General features: G+C 45.3%; 1 protein-coding gene across 4 annotated transcripts in view; it reads left to right on the plus strand.

Annotated features, from left to right (window-relative positions):
• Positions 1-890: 890 nt before the first annotated feature.
• Positions 891-12,325, plus strand: part of LOC119652675 (SPEG neighbor protein-like) — a 62,468-nt gene continuing 51,033 nt past the window's right edge. Inside the window, exons 1-2 of one of the 4 annotated variants that reach the window (XM_038056942.1) lie at positions 891-1,253; positions 1,316-1,539. The gene's annotated coding sequence lies outside the window, so the exon portion shown is untranslated. Of the gene's footprint in view, positions 1,540-12,325 lie in introns of all 4 variants that reach the window. The other 3 variants (XM_038056941.1, XM_038056943.1, XM_038056944.1) reach the window with 3 other exon arrangements.

The raw sequence follows: 12,325 nt of genomic DNA on the forward strand, positions 1-12,325 counted from the left end.
TCAGACTGTCCAGCATCTATGCCAAGTGATTACTTTGTTGCATATGACAAATCGTCTAAACTGCTATATTTCCCGGATCCTTCACGAATCCTCGGCATATCCATAAACGTCTGGATAGCATCCTGTCCTCGCCCAGTTAAAAAAGTAAACGCACTCAAAGCCCAATTAACGTCGCAGTATGTTTCTTGGGCAGTAGATCCTGACTCCGAATAAACGGCATCCAATTTCCCACGTGGTGCGAGTCCTTACAATTGTTCATCATGAGGGACGACAATGAGAAGCGTGGTGGGAATGAGGAATCCCGAGCTGTCTAGTACAGTAGGTGGCAGCCGGTGCTATGATTGCTGTAGTGGCGCGATTTTAATGAAGATGAGTGGCTACTTCACAGCTCCGAGCAGCATGATATGGTTTTCTCCTGTGTTATTCAAGCAATTTTGTCAGAAAGGATTCAAAATTGGAGGAACGGCTTAGAGTGCTCGATGTGCGGTAGACGGAACTACGGCAAACAAGTGAGTCAAGACAGAGGAAACTATTGCCGTTCGTCACTACAGTGTGTATGCCGATGAGTTAAAGTTGAGAGCGCACTTACATGTCCTTGCAACGATAAAACCATTCGGATTATTGTGGCACAGCATCGGCACAAGTACCATCAGCTTGATATGTTATGTGATTACTTGTGATATGAACAGGACGTGCTGGGATACTGTATGTGCAGAACAGGCCAGATAGGATGGGACAGGATTGGGATAGGCAAGCCGTCCGTGTGCAGGATAAGAGGTCTGTTTGAAGAGTGAACCAGGGACATGCGCTATGCCATCAATGAATTGAATTCACTCGTTTGCTCGCTATCCTTCGCTATCCTGATGATACCTTCACCATTCGCATTCGTCCTTCCGTTGATGAGTGTGGTGGGCTTGTGGGCGCGGGCTTTCGTAAGAGCAGTCCTTATTCAGGCCTGAATAGTCTGAATAGCCTTCATTCGTTTGTTCGTCGATAGTAAGCTCGCATCGCTGTGTCGTAATAGCGGACTTCCGGATCCCCCATAATACCGTGCTGTGCAAGTTGAAAGGCAACTCGACTTCCGAACTCTAGCCTGAGCTGGTGAATAGACGCTGTAGTTCTCGTCCTGCTGCAATGATCGTTTGTGCATGTTTTTCGCGATTTGTTCAGTGAACGATGCGAATAGGTGAGCGGATTTAGCTGTTTTCGCATGAATGGGTGGCCTCTTTAAGCGATTCGTTTTATCCAGAATGGTGGGAGTTTGTGCTATCGTTTGAGCGGTATTTAATTGGCAGTTTGTTTGCCTAACCATTAGCAGAGTGCTCGGATGCGGAATAATTGAGTAAGCAACGTGTAACCAGTTTGTATCAGTGGAGTTCCTTGCGGCAACGTGGATCAATTGAACGCTGTGAAAGTGCGAGCGGGCGGTCGTGAACGATGAATAACTCGATGGTGGATTAACTTTTTGACGATGGCCAAACAACTTTGACCCGGATAAATATTGAAGCAAACCGAGCATCAGCCGCTGTTCCGGTACAGGTAGGTGAAGTTTCCGAAGTGTTTTGCCTCGAGTTAGTTTCCGTTGCTCAGTTATGATACGCAGCATGCAGGGAAGTTACAACCCTTAATTACTCCGTTTGAGTGGATGCAGTGTACTGCAAGGGGACGGTACCAGGTGGTACATGTGTACAGTGGCCTTTATAAGTGCAGCCACTGTGTACACATCGAATGTGGGTGTCAAGTGCAAAAGGGCGACTTAATATCTACCTGCCTCAGTAGCCATCTACTACCAATAGCGAGTACTTCACTCGAGTGGAAAGCCACTTGTGCTGAGTGGAGTAGGTTGCCCGCCCTTGCGAAAATGTGTGTGGAAAGCGGATTATGATGCGGTTCTGATGCTGTGCAAATGTGGGTACTTTTCGTCGAATTCAAAGTTTAGTAGACTTGACATTTCCAATACGCGACCTATGGGACCGAGAACGAGGTGCTCGACGAAAACCCAGGTCTGCAGCACTTGAACATTTCGAGGGTAGGTTTTCAAGTGCTCCACACAGTTCGACCTTCTTCTGCAGGGTGGCATTAGAGTGAGTCACTCCAATTGATTTCCTTATATAAGCGTTTGATGTGTGGAAATAAAGTAATGTTTGCTTGTTCCTTCATTATTTGAGTTATTTTCCTTTTTCACTGGATGTTTTGCAAAATGTTTTCAGTGAAAGAAGCTTCTTCGTGTCCTCTGAAAAGGTTACTTTATTTCAATGCGAAACATTGTATCAAACTGTACGGTTTATTGAGCGATTATTGAGGGAGAAATGTAAGAGAAGGTTTACTTGGGAAAAGCAAATACCTGGAGGATTTTTTTTTCTAGAATTTTCCTGGATGCGGATACGTGGGGAGGAACCGAGGAACGTTTTTAATGAAAATTAAGGTTGATTTCGGAAATTTGTGTTCAGACTTTAAAATAAAAGTCGATGAGGGTTTCCGAGGGTCGTACTAGTGTATAAGCGATATTGGCTTCATATACCATAAGGCACTTGTGAAGCTGTTCAATTTCCACTTGAATGCATACAGCTTATTGGAGGATCCACGCAATATTTTATTCAAATATTGAGGATCTTTCGATTAAATGGAAACAGAGTTTATGGCTTCGTACGATATCAATATCATTATCGTCATTCGATTCTACCCATGAGCGGTCCAAGATTTTTAATTAGATTTTCTCAGTAATTCATTATATAAAATGGTTTGCAGGCAAGGTCCAAGTATCTTCTTTACCAGAAGATTATACCCTGAATTGCTGTTCGGATGGTTGGCATTTGCAATTAGAGAGATTAATTTTGTAGATTTGTCCTTGAACAGTGCAAGCCAGAATATTAATTAACGACCGAGTCGCTGCCCCTTGAGGAGAATTCGGATTTGGAAAAAAAAGAGGAAACCTTAAAAAGGACTTGAAAAAAAAGTTTGATGTAATGTTATTATAGCGTAGTTGAGTGGCTAAGGCAGCTCTCTTAGTAGGCGGAGGGACGAAGACTGACAAAAGTTTACAGAGAAAACTTGAATAAATTAACGTAAAAAAATCAGTATGATGTCTTCAATCTTCATACGGGCAGATCTATTATTTTTTGGAGAAGTTAAGTTGGTCCCATCCCATTCCCCATTCATTACTGATAGACTTCACTAGTTGCGATGCAGCTCACATTTTAGTGCGCGGACCACTCCTTTATAGACGTCCTTCTTCCTTCCCACGGCACCCCTACAAAGCGTTACTTCGAGGAAGGAACTGGCCTTTAAGCGACCAAGCTGTTCGCTCTTCGCGCCCTCCTTACGAGCTGCGCTTTTTCAAGTTCCAACTCCTTTTCCTTTTCATTCTACTTTAGCATTTCTTCAACCATGGTCTGAGAGCTTATGCTGATTTTCAAGATGTCTTCCAGGCTCCTCCTCTCTGAGCAAAATCGTGCACAGTAGAGCATGACATGCCCCGGGTCCTCAGGTGAAAAACCACATTCAGGGCAAAAGGGAAAATGATTAAACCTGAATCGGAACAGATAATTCTTGTAACCAGCGTGCCTGGTAGGAATTACAGTGAAAGCCATAACATTACATGATATGGAGGTGAAACGAGAAACAGAGGTCAAATATTTGGGAATCACGCTAGACCAAAAATTACTCTGGAAGACACATGTCGGAAACACTTGTCGGAAAGCCACGAGGGCTCTAATGACTTGCAGATCCATAGCAGGAAAAAAATGGGGTTGCAGCCCGAAGATATGATACTACTTTGGATATATACTGCAGTAGTAAGGCCAATGATTACTTATGGAGCGGTAATCTGGACAGAAAGAACCCAACTCAGCACACAAGCCAGGGAATTACATAAGCTCCAAAGGCTGTCTTGCGTGTGTATCAGTGGGGCAATGAGGACATGCCCAACGGCATCCCTGGAGGTCCTTCTGCGATTAACCCCTCTATATCTGCACATACAGATGCAGGCAAGGAGATCAATATTCAGGATGGCCGGTAGTATGAGTGAGGCGGGGAGCTGCCTAAATCGAAGGAAGATTGATATCCTTTCTAGGCGCTATCCCGAATTACTGATACCGAGGGACAACATGACAACGAGGTTTCACTTCGATAAGAAGTTTGAAACACGTTGGAGTAACAAGGCAAACTGGGAGAGCGTGGCTGCGACATACAGCTTAAACCAGCAACTGATTACTTGATACACTGACGGATCCCTCATAGCAGAGGGAGCGGGTGCCGGTGTCATTGGTCCAAGGAAAATGTATTTTGAGCCAATGGCCAGGTACACTAGCATATTCCAGGCGGAAATTCACGCCATAGACAAATGTGCCTCCTTTAATCTGCAAAGGAACTACAGGGGGTAGAACATAGCTATTCTCACCGATAGCCAAGCAGCGATCAAGGCACTTAGGTCCAACCAGGTGAACTCTAAACTGGTATGGGAATGCCTTTAGAGACTGAATACACTCGGCCGTATACCAGCTCCGCGAGACTCACAGCAAATTCTTCGTGATAGACTGTCCGAAGGCCAAGTAGAACGAGTGGCAGTGCCTGCCACCAACAAGGGTCGTCTTGGGCCATTATAACGTCCTGTACCACTTGTTGAATATTCAATTGGACTGCGGTGGTACGTGGTTGTCGTTTAAAGCTGGGGAGTCTGCCCAACTCTAAGAAAGTAGAGGACTCAAGCTGCATTCCTTGGGCGGTGATTATCATTGCCGGCACACCCAAGCGTGCAAACCGTTCTCGACAAAGAGCATCTACACAAGATTGTGCAGTAATGTCTTTCAGAGGTATCGCCTCAGACCACCGTGTGGACCTATCGATAATTGTGAGACAATACCTAAAACTATGCGAGCCTCGCAAAGGGCCAATGTTGTCGACATAGATTGTGTGGGAACGCTTGGTGGACCGAGGAATACCAAGGATTAATGTTCGTGTTCAGGCCAGAAATACTTTGCGGTGACTAACCGACTCATTATCCGAATGCCTGGGTGCGCCATATCCTGAACGGCGTGAAATACTTCCTTTCGTAAATCGGGCGAAATGTATGGCCTTGGTTCCTTGTCTGAGGTCTCACAGTATATACGGGATGTTGAGCCGAAGATAGAAAACTCTCTGAATGTGTATTTGGAGTTGTCGGAAAATCGACGGTGGCGGGGATGTTAACCTCGGCAACACATGACAAAGCGATAGCAACCACATTATCTTTTCCAGACGCGTGTTGAATGTCGGAAGTGATCTGCCTGATAAAACTCAAGTGTTGGAGGTGGCGAGGGAACGCTTTGTCGGACTGCGAGGTGGGCGACAAGTAACTCACGATCGCAGTTCCATTGGGCGGGGTTTAGCTGTTTGGAGAAGAAGTTCAACGGCTGCCAGATTTGACTCACTTTTTGATGAAGAGCAGCAGCTACGGTAATGGCTGAGGCATCGACGAATACGGCTAAGTGTGCATCTTGTTGAAGGAATGTCTGAAGTGTAGCATACAGCAGCTGTTGCTTGGCGGTCTCAAGTTCGTGGACATTCTGTGGGAATCACAAAAACCAGACCGACCTCAAAGAGACGTTGAAGGTGCACTCGAGGTGCTCGAAATACTGGCACAGGACACGACCAGAACATCATATCAATATAAGAAACAGAAGTTGAGGTTTCGCAGCATAGAGTGGATGAGTTTCTGAAAGCTTTGTGCCGCATTGCACAATCCAAAAGCCATCCTAGTGAACTCGAAGAGTCCAAAAAGGGAGCTACAGGGATGGTATGCCTTGACTAAGCCCAAGTTCGAAAAAACACGGCAGTCACCGAGCTTGTGCGCAAAGTCGTGGATGAGTGGGATGGGGTAACGGTTTGGAATCCTCTGAACATTTAGATGTCTGTAGTCGCCCCAAGGTCTCCATTCGCCATTGGATTTAGGAACCATATGAAGTGGTGAAGACTCTTCGAACTCTTTCCGCGCAACTGCGAGCTTCTGTGGTGGTGGAGAAAAATTGGAAGCCACTAGTATTGATGTGATGCTAACCATCATGCTTAACCGGCTCAGAGTGGCAACGCTCCGTAGTGATTCTACGCTATTTTTGAAGAATTGCGCGAATACGTGTGTCGGCAATGCTTTCGAAAACGGTGGAAAGAATGCTGGGTGAACAAGATGAGATTTTTACTGATGACGTAAGAGAAATTGAGGTGTTATTGAGGGACGTAGTATGTATATCCACTAGCAATCCATAGTGGCACAGGAATTTGCGCCAAAGATGGGAATGCTGATGTCCGAGGAAACGCTCGTTGAGGTCCTAAACTCAAACCTACCTGCCTGTAGCCATACGGGCAGATCGACGAAGAATTTGCTGCCGTGAGTTTTAATGATTGTGGTATTAAATTATTATGCCGGAATACGGGAAAAACCAAGACTTCAGCGTCTGTATCGAACAGGTAGTTGCGCCGGCTCAAGGGGTCGTAGATTGGGAGGCGACACGGTGCTGTATTTCCGGTAGCAGCCGCTTGAACTCCCTTGATTTGTTTGGTGAGAAATTGCAGAGGCTGGTACATTTTTTAGTTTTTTCAGCGAGACACCTCACCAATCGTGGGTCGCACTTGGACTTCATGAATTTTGTCCATGATGATGGCTAACGTATCCAGAGACCCCAAATCACCACATGCTAGGATGGCTTCCTCTTCTTCTTGTAGCTTTTGCGGAAGTGAAACAGAAGACAAAGATTGATTGGGAGCTGAAGTTGGTTGGAGATTTTCTAGAAGTATGACTATTGGACTCTTGCCTATCCTCAAGTTCTTTGTATTCCTCGGACAATTTTGGAAATTGACGAAGAGAAACCGTGTGATAACCTTGCAATACGCCGCCGGTCTTCTCGTGAAATTCAGCTTGTGGGTGGCATAGTGCGTGGGGAATGCCCAAATTTCCCGAGGTACTTCGTGGGTTCGGTTTATGCCGAGTCCGCATCTTGCGGCCTACAGGCACACCTTTAACAACGCTCGTTCCATGATCCCGCTCATAATGAACGGAAACATCCTTGCCACTAATATCACCATATCGTGGGCATACGCCACTGCTTTCACCTCGCTGCTGTCGAATATTCGCAAAATTTCATCCATCACTAGTAACCAGAGCACCAGAGAGTTGGCACCACCCTGGGGCGTGCCTCTGTTCACAGTTCTGGTCAAGTAAGTGCCTCCCAGATCGGACTGGATTATCCTGGTCTCAACATAAATATAATCCAATGCGTAAGATACCCTTCCAATCCAATACTGGTCAACGCTTCCTTGATAGCGTTGGTACTAACATTGTTGAATCCTCCCTCTATATTCAAGAACGCAGCTAGGGTATACTGCTTGTACTGCATTGATCGCTCAACCGTGCTAATTACCTTTTGCGGAGCCGTTTCTGTGGATTTACCTTTGAGATAGGCATGCTGGGATTTAGAGAAACGCGTTCTCGCCATAATCGCTCTAAATTGGATGTCCAGGACGCTCTCTAGGTTCTTCTGCCCGCTTTCGGTATGAAAACCGCTCGCGCGCGTCCCTAAGACTGTGGTGCGTATCCTAAAGAGATACAGCTCCGATAAATCTCAACAAGCCACGGCACAACCCTGTCCTGCTGCTTTTGTAACTTGACTGGCACTATGTCATCTGGACCCGCAGATTTATATGCGAAGAAGCTGTTTATAGCCCAGCCGATCATATCCTCGGTAATTACCGATTTGATAGTCTTGCATGGCTGGGGTGGCCGAAAATCCTCAAAGCAAGGCTCTGACTCAGTCTTCCTCGCTAGCTGGAATGTGCGCCTAAACCAGCAGCTCCAAGGTATTACCAGAAGATTCCGTCCAGCAGCCTTCCGACTTTTTAAGAAAAGATGGGCTCCTATGTTCCTTGGATAGAATCTTACTGAGCCTCGCGGATTCGTTCGCGCTTTCGATGTTCTGGCAATAGTCCAACCAAGACCGCCTTTTTGCATTGTTGATGACTGCCTTGTACATTCTACTACGATGACAGTGTATTTTTGCTATATTTAGCAGAGTACGAAATTTTAAAGGCGGTGTCGAATGCCTTTTCCAGAGATTCGACCTTTGACTCCAATTCGTCTGTCATGCCAATCTTTGCAAATTGCGCATCGGAGAGGTTGTTCTTGATAACTTGACCAAACTTTCTCCAATCGATCCACCTGGAGACCCTGAAGGGTTTGGAGACCTCTGTAGCGAGATCTAGACTGACAAGTGTCCAACTGTGATCTGAGAAGGATCTCTAGTCAAAGACTCCCCAGTTCTCTGCACTAAAAAACACATTGTCGGTTAGTAGGGGGATATCAAAAACCTCCTCCCAATCGTCACAGTTCTCTGAGCTGGGGAAATGGAAGGTTGGTGTACTGCCCCTGTTACATACCGATAGGTTTGTAGTCATAATAAAATCAAAGAAAGACTCACCTCTCTCGTTGATTTCCGAGCTGCCGTCGCCGCCTGTCAACAAATTGGGCTTCTTTGCTGCTATGATGCTCGTCAAATCTTGTAGTTCTTCTGGCGAAGCTGAGCCGAGGTGCACTTCAAGTACTGCAGATTTATCTATGCGATCATGCCGATGGTTGCCTGGGAGTTCGGCAGTTTCCATTAATATGTCGATCCTTATCTCCACCAACAGCGCGTTGGCGGCGTCGACTGGATCGAGGTCGTCGTCCAATTTTGCAGAGCAGAACATTTGCACATTTGCGTTTCTGACTTCCAACCCCACATTATAGTCTATCTTTTCCAGTGCCTCAAGGCACTCTTCGCTTCGTCATTTTACTTTATCAAAGGCCTGAATCTCGATGGATCTGTTGCGCCATTTTACTTTATCAAAGGCCTAATCTGGATGTAGTCGTCAGGCTTTCAAATCTGCCTTTATATTCTTCAACAATCTCCTGTTATTTAACGAGATTCTTTACATCCCACTCGTCGACACTGGCTTTCCTATTTTTCGCAATCTTGCTTAGATTATGCGTAGCCTTCTGATACTGGGTCATGAGTACGACTCCAGTGAACCTTCGCTTCTTAGTTGGTTTTCGGTGACCGACATTCTCATCAGTCTTTGCTTTAAGGGGGCCCCGATATCGATGGTTTTGGATTAAGAGTACTATCGTTGGTACCCGCTACACCCAGCTTGATGGCAGTGTATTCCAACCTGGAAACCACTATTCAGTTCGCCGCCTCGTTCCGGGAGGTTCCTATGCTTAGTTTCAGTACAGCGATATTACGGCTGGCACAGATTGTACTGCTCTCGATGGCTACTGTCTCCTGGCTAGATGCCAGCAGCTCGTGATATCACTAGCTCTTCTTTTATCGCCGGTTTTTTGTTTTTATTGAGTCCACGTCTGGATCCCACGAGTAGTAGGGGAAGAATATCCACCCTGGCTAGCCCGGTCACCAGGGTTAGGGCCTTATTTGAAACTAAAAGTTTCCAAGGTATTCACATTTCGCATACTAAAAACCAAGCTCCCGGGCTATGTTGTTTCACCTTGACTTTGAGTCCTCTTAGCACCTTCTCCAGTGCAGAGACGGCACTCCCTGGACTGTTGCCTTGGTTCATCCCCCCGTTAGATACACTTGACCCTAACAGATGACTAGCAGGCAAACATATCCTCGTCAGTTGGATGAGCCTACTCCCAGCTCGGCCCTACACACTCTCGGCCCGTCCGAGGATGGTTTCCAGCAGCCACCATGAGGGGATCATGGGAGGACATAACCAGATCATGCCGCCCCAAAAAGACTGTTCAACTGCCTGTAAGCGGAATGAGATCGTTAGTTGCTCGTATTGTCGAGCTTCCTTTCTGTATAGATAGTGATAGCTGCATCGATAGGGTAGCGAAAGAGTTCACCTTCGACGCGCCCACCAGCAATTTGGCAACGTGGGTGAGGTCGTCGATTTGGAGCCCCTTCGGTGAGAACATGTTGGAAATACTCTGCCAGCTCCCCAATGAAAAGTGTCTTGAGGGTGGTTGTGTCACATTCAAGCCGGCCTTAATCCGCCAATTTTGAAGGATATAAGATAATGCCGTTGATACTGAAATGGAGAACCAATATCGGATGTCCTTTTTGTAGAGTGTTGGAAAGTTTGTGACCTGGAAGACTTGTCTCTGTTGCCAGGTGCCCATTCAGTGAAGGCGAGGTCTTGAACATTTGATGATAAAGCACTCTGCATTTCCCTTGCTTTGGCCAACTCCCGTTCAAAGATATAGATATATTTCTTCTTTTCACGAAACAGAAGAGGGCATGTTTGCGCTTGATGTCCAGGGCTGTGGTCGGCCAGCTTCGAGGAACTGATGACTTTTAGACTAGTTCATGGTGTGTCCTGGTAACAAACCATTTTTTAAAACACACCTAAATCGATACATTATATTCCCATAAATGAGAAATTTACTGGGAAACCCACGAGTATCTAAAATTCATACCAGGAATCAGGACTCGCCCTCACGTACCGAAGAAACTTCCACAACTTGATTCTACCTTTTTATCAAACATTTGATTAGTGCATACAATTAAATGGAATTCAATAAGGAAATTGAAGTATTTCCCAAATAATTTCTAGGAATTTTGATGTTACTAGCACTTAAGTAGAAAATTGCGCCACTTACCTCCCGTTTAAATCTCAATCTATCCTGGGCTTCCATGGAAACTGCCTCTACGGAAGCTGACTGAATGATGCTTGTTAACTAATCTTTGTTAACGATTCGGCTCCTTGTCTGCTATCTCCATTATCCTAAATTAAATTTGCATTGAAATGAATGCGGCCAGAAAATTACCCGGGAAATTCATTGATAATTAAATTGAATTTTCCAAAGATAATCACTGAATTTTGAACTTAATTTCGTTTAAAACTGAAAGACGAGAATGATGATATTCGCTACAAATTATCTTTCTGCGCTGAAGCTTATTTTTGTTCGGATGAATACATTAATGAGCGAAATTGGATGATATTTGAAAATTATTCAAGAGCTGCCCGCCCGCGTAGCTGGTGGATACGTAGTTTAGTTCAAAGGCATAATTGGAGCTAGGTACCACGAAAATGAGACTAGGGACGGTACCATTCAAGCACGTCGATGTGAAGTGAGTTACTGCGATGTTAGGATAGTCGGAATACTTCCCATTTTGCCAACCTGCCAATTTATCTGAGCTATCCGGCCGGCATCTTTGCTGGCTTCCATTGAATTACTCCGAGAACTGAAAGGATGTGTCGCCAGCATTCAGGATTCAGGAGCATGGCAAAGATCCAAGTGAGTGTACCGGATTAGGGAAATATATAATCTTGAATGGAAATTTCCTCGGAACGTGGGAGGCTGTGTACCAGACCTGAACTGCGAAATAACTTCCCGCCAGCTTTGCGGAACAATAATATTTATTAATGGAGGCCAACATTTCCACTCAGCCACTTCACCGGCAGAAAACTAAGTGACCCGTGCTCCTTTCACCGGTGGTTAATGCGCACGAACAAGTAATTTCCAAACTGTACTTTCTCCGAAGTATTTCGAATTGAAAGCAGTTCTGAGTTTAGTAAAATATTCCTGACAAAAAGTCCACATAAATCCATCACCGGCTCAAACATTATAATTTATTCAATGCCATCCTCCCTTTGTGAGCTTTGAGAATTTACAGGAATACGTTTGTAGACATAGGACTTGAGTACGCTATACAGGACGAGTTTACAACCAGCTGCTGCCGTTGTTGTGTATAAAAACTTTGTCCATGCATTGAATAAGAGTTTTTGAAATCATTGACTTAAATGGATTTTGCTCATCCCACCCCACACCACTCCCTGTCCGCAGGCACTCAGCTACCCCCATGTCTGCATTGTATGGAATTCCACCCCGGGCCGGATCTATCCCTCAGGGACTACGGACTTCTCTATTTCGTAAGAGTACATACCATTATTCTGTCCTACTGGGCACTTTTCCCAATCCCCAAACTACACAGTCCAGGACTCGAGTTGAATGGAGCGCAATAGAAAGCATTGGAGCAAGGATTCCAAGTGAACATTACAAAATGCAATTATACGCACACTTCAACTACTCCGAAAAGCATTTATATAGATTTCCATTTGCTGCCGCGGAGCATGTTGTACCAATAACTCTGACCAGTTTCGAAAAAGTTAGTGGGGGGCTTGATAAAGTTGGAGATGGAATTGGAAGGAATCGATATTTATGGTTGTGGGAAGTGAATTAAGATGTAAAATGTGAGACGATTATGTACAACATTCTTTACTTAGGAATCAATGGCGATGGAGGTGAGCTAGCATGGCCCAGTTGGATGTTGGAACAACCCAAGTAGTTTCGATTTCA

Source organism: Hermetia illucens, chromosome 3 (genome assembly GCF_905115235.1).
Source record: "Hermetia illucens chromosome 3, iHerIll2.2.curated.20191125, whole genome shotgun sequence".
Classification (NCBI taxonomy): domain Eukaryota; kingdom Metazoa; phylum Arthropoda; class Insecta; order Diptera; family Stratiomyidae; genus Hermetia; species Hermetia illucens.